The following is a 5,318-nucleotide window of genomic DNA, read 5'->3' as shown; positions in this document are numbered from 1 at the left end:
TGTATGTCTCGTCACTTTCACAGCGTCTTTTCACCTGTTAGATGACCGTAGATTTGTTTTGTAGCCTTTTTAACAATCTACGCTCTTCTAGGAGTCTAGTTCAAGCGTGTTTTTCTCCTTTTCTCAGCCACAAAAGGTTTCATATCCTGTTCCAGCGGTGGAAGAGTGTCTTATGGTTTGACAGTAAGGGGCCCACCAACAGGTCTCCTGCTCACATGCACCTGCAGTTGGAGTAGTTGGAGCAGGATGTAGTCTCTGACGTGAACATGCTGTGAGGGCAGAGGTCCATAACTTGCTTGAGGTCTGACTTGAGCTGTCATCTTTGCTTCAACTCTCATCAACTTTGTATGCTTGATGTAAATGTGAAGACGTCAGTGCTGATGATAATAAATATCTTTTATCCCTTTGCATCGTGTCTCTGGGGTCAAGTCACTTGTCTTGGTTTTCACAGAGTTAACTCACCAAAGTGGTTTATTAGCTACATTACATTGCGTTGTCCATTCTAATCCTTGTTTGTAACATTTAGCATTATGTTTTTGTAATTTGTATTTTAGTGACAGCTGTAAGCAAGGTCAGAAAGCCTGTTGTTGACATCTGCTGGGGTATATTACATTATCATTATTATTACATGTGTGCCATTTTGATGTTTTGATGTTCATATTATATGCATTAATAGCCTATTATTTCATGAGTGTGGTTGTTGATGTTTTGATGTTCAAGCTACTCTATGGCAGCTAGTCAATGCTAATCACGCAGGCACGTATACTATATATCTTCCAGGACAAAGACCATAATGTAAGTAATGTTTTATTACTTTTAAAGTTTTTGGTGCATTATTGGGCCTAACGAGGATGTTTAGTATCAATTATTTTGAGAGAATAAAATACAAGTGAAAGTCAGTCAAGACAGAAAGCGACAAATTACAGTAATTTGTTGATGTTTAATTCTCATATTTAATAACATTAAAATACTTGTTTGTCTGTGGTACTAAATAGAGAACAAAATCAACATCCGTTAAATTCCTTCTTAATATTGTAAATTGTCAAATATATTGTGATGAATTAAAGTAACATAAGTAACATAACACAGAATCATTCTGTATTCTATTGTACATATAAAGTATGCTATAAAGTATAATTGATAGAAAACATGAATATAGCAATGTTTACATGAAGTACACCATTGAAACTGACCACAAAATTGCATTTCACATTTCTTATACTTGTATGAGTGAGTTAGACAAATAAAGCCTTCTTGATTCTTGAAAACAATGCAGCCATAGCGAGTAGTGATGATGAGGAGTCTAGGGTGATGAAGGTCTGCGGAGAAGCAATAGTCCACAGCTGAACATGAAGAACTTCATCACCATCAGAGAGTAGACCAGAGACGCCAGCTTCACTGTACACAACATCTGAAACACTGAGACAAACACACACACACACGCACGCACGCACGCACGCACGCACGCACGCACGCACGCACACACACACACACACACACACACACACACACACACACACACACACACACACACACACACACACACACACACACACACACACACACACACACACACACACACACACACACACGCGTGACTATTCTCATACCAGACCACTGAACAGTGTTTGCGTCAAATTTACTGAGGATTGGAGCATTGGTGCAAATGTGCATCCACACTAAACTTGGCACAAACACTGTTCAGGGAACTGCCAGAACAATCAGGGGCCACAGGCGCACTGATGCTCCAATCCGCACTAAACTTGACACAAACACTGTTCAGCTGGTTTGGCATGAGAATAGTCTATAGGCTATTCTTATGGCAGTCCACCATGTCCAACTTGTTGTGAATCATAAAACGATTATTAATAATGATAATAATAATAATGATAATAATAATAGCTTTTCTTAAGTCACCAGGTTGAGTGTTTCGCTATAGGCCTAAGCCTTTGGTCCCACAAGGATACACAACATTCACTTCACTCTGAACATTTCTGGTGTTATAACAGGTATTTGATTGATTGCTTGATTGCTTGATTGCTTGATTGCTTGTAACATGTATTTATTCTCGAAAAGAGCATTGAGGTTTGCCCTCATTTTCAATCCTGTTGAGATTGCAGACACGTATCAATCAATCAATTAAGACACATACAGATGTGCCATTTCAAAACTTCAAATGTCCTGCCATCGCCAAGACAGTACATTTTCAGGGGATTCCCAGGGCAATAAGAGGGACAAAGAAAGGCATTTAAAATGCTGAATTATTTTGATGATCACTGCTTTTATGATGCTAATTAATTTGAGCAACTGGTCAAGGACCTCTTCAAATCACCTTTCGCCTCATAATGAGTCTGACACCTTCTTCAACACACATTCTTTTGTTCTCATGTATATGGATGTCTGTTGAAGGGAAAAACTGGGGTGTGTAGTACTATTGACAACTTCTTTTCAGGGGCAAAACAGTGAATTTTTAAGGGCAAAACAGGGAGGGAAAATGCATTTTCAGGGCACTTTCAGGGAAAGAACAGTAACGTGTGAAGTTTTGAAGTGGCACATCTGTACAGAATAAAACACAGAAACAACCAAATAAGACCAAAACAGTTTCATAGTGAGGTAGGGAGATTTGAGAGCAGTTTATAAAAATGTGCATTGTATATTGGGGCATTATGTTTAGCACGAGTTGTAGATTGTTCCATGAAACTGGAGCATCATAGCAGAAAGCAGACTGATTTGTGTTGTTCTTCTTTACTGAAAAAGTAAACAGGTCAACTTACAGTCAGTGTTGTCCACTGATGCAGGCTGTGGAGGGGAGATAGTCACTGGAACAACTGTAGTAGCCACAGGTACATCTGGTACAGCTGGGAACAAACATGTATTCAATGAAATGTGATAATCATTAAACACACAGGGGGGGGGGGGGGGGGGGGGGTCAAGTATTTTGCTCAAGGACACTTCAGCATTAGTTTTTAAGGGTTATTATTAGATAATGTGTAACCTGTCATATAACTAAACAAATACAGTCCAGTATAATCCAGTAAAACAGCAATCACATGGGCCTGTAGTTTGGGGGGTGCTAAAAAAAAAACTCATGTTTAACAGCAGTAAAATAGATGGTTTCAGAGGTTTTACACAGCAACAGTACCAGTAGCCTACAGCTGCTCTTAACTGACTAATGTGGACCCAATTAAACGCCCAAGAACACTGGATTATATTGTATTTGATCACATAGCATTGTTGAATAATATATTCTGAGGTACTGAATAATATAGTATATGTACAGCACTAGAGATACTTCACACTAGACACCAGTACTTCCAAATAAAGACCAGTAATTCAAACCAATACACTAGATACCAGTAAATGTAAACTAGAGAGCAGTAACTTCAAACTGGCCTAAAGGGCAGTAACTTCAAACCAGAGACCAGTATCTTCATTACCTGCTTGTATCTGGACGGTTCCTCCTTCATGTTTGACGTTACAGTGGTATGTGTACATGGCAGCCTGTTGTTGGTCCAGCAGAATGAGTCCAGTTGTCCGTCCAGGTTCTGTCAGCTCCATCCTCTCAGTGAATGGCACCTCCTCCATCTGGCCTCTGGGTGACTCTCTCCTCCATGACATCTGGACCACATCTGGAAACATGTCTGCAGCCAAACACAGCAACGCTCTCCTCCCTGTCACTGCATCTGGAGACGCTGTGTACACACTCACTGTGGGCTTCAACACTGCTTCATCTAGCAGCACACACACACACACACACACACACACACAAGCAAACAAGCAAAAAAAACAAACAGGTTCTAAATGTAATCATACTATAAGTGCTACTTTTATATATTTTATGTTCATTGTATCAGACTCCCATCATCTGGTGAATGATATGGTCCTAATGCATGAGGGGCCGTGCTTTTTACATAATATTTTATATATATATATATTTTTTTTTTATAAAAAAAATGAGAAAATAGTTGTGGGAAACACAAAACACGGAAATGCATTGGAAAATATCCGTCATCCGAAGCAAGGACGTGTGTTTTCAATGAGTCTAACATTCCTTAGAAGTTCAATATCAGTCACTAGAAGCAGCAACGTGTATGCCAATTTTAAATTTAAAGTAATTAATGACCTGGTAAACAACCTTTAGTTGGTATCATTTTCGGGTATTAAATGAGTTTGGGATTTTTCACAGTCCCGTCTTTTTGGAGATGTTTCAAGTCATTTTTAATCGTATGAATATTGTCAAATAAATACAAATATAAAAACAAACATAATCATTTTAATCATGCTGTAATTCAATGCATTTTCCAGTGTATAAACATATAAACTTACCACACAAACCTAATATAGAAGCTTTCAAACCTAACATAAATAATATAAACCTACTGTAGCATTTAACATGATAAAACACATAACATTTAAACTTCATATAAGTTTAACCCTAATAAGCCTAAATATAAAACATAAACCTAACATATAGACCTAATATGAACCTAACAGACAATATAAACCAAAAAACGAATGTAGAAATTCCATCATTGACTACCACTGCTACTAATAAGGGTAATAATAATATTAGGTGTAATAATAATAATAAGTGTAATAATAATAATGTTCTCTTACTTGTAACATACAGTCTTGTCCCAGAGCCAAAGATTTGCATCCACGGTGAAATGTCCCATTGCAGAAACCTGTCTGTTGATTGTGGTCGGTCGGTGGACGTTGTGAAGACATTTGTTTTGCTTAAAGGGCATGCAACCTTGCAACTACTCTTTAGCTACTTACAGGGGAGGCCACGTGGAGGCTGTCTTCTTCTCCCCTAACACTGTTGATTGTGTAAAGGTAGCATATACTCCACCAGAACAGTTCGGGAGGGAGGGCTCCTCGAACCAATAAAACCTTCATACGGCACAGAACACTTCTGTGTTCTGGAAGCCAGACCCCACCCACCACAGCTCGTGTTATTGGTCGCTTGATGTAAGCATTGTACACTATAGCCAGCACTGAGACTAGTAGCCTACAGCCAACGTTTCTTCCAAACTATCGCTGCTTTCTCACGCTTCACTGCTGACAGAATGAAGCTGGGCTGAATGTGGAAACAAAACTAAATATACCACACCCACCTTGAACGTCTGAACAACTTCTAACCAATCAAATTAGCCAAACAAACTTTGCCTGTAGTATGCATGGGCTTTAACAGATTTAAACACAAGTGACTGAAACAGTATCAAATATGGTTTTAATCATGTATTATGGTGTCAGAGGTGAGAGGAGGCATCTTAGATCCCTTTTATCGTAAATAGTAAATGTATGTCTAAAATGAA

At 38.6% G+C, this 5,318-nt stretch overlaps 1 gene segment (V, D, J or C); it reads right to left on the bottom strand.

Moving 5' to 3' along the window:
- Window positions 1-920: 920 nt before the first annotated feature.
- Window positions 921-5,038, bottom strand: LOC311044718 (immunoglobulin lambda constant 6-like). The segment is given in 5 exons: window positions 4,832-5,038; window positions 4,618-4,701; window positions 3,438-3,731; window positions 2,775-2,858; window positions 921-1,419 (listed from the first exon to the last, which is right to left on the bottom strand).
- Window positions 5,039-5,318: the final 280 nt, after the last annotated feature.

The sequence above is a fragment of the Gymnoscopelus microlampas genome (genome assembly GCF_963454915.1).
Source record: "Gymnoscopelus microlampas genome assembly, chromosome: 5".
NCBI lineage: Eukaryota > Metazoa > Chordata > Actinopteri > Myctophiformes > Myctophidae > Gymnoscopelus > Gymnoscopelus microlampas.
The sequence above is the reverse complement of the archived record's forward strand: the minus strand, read 5'-3'. Positions and strand labels throughout refer to the sequence as shown.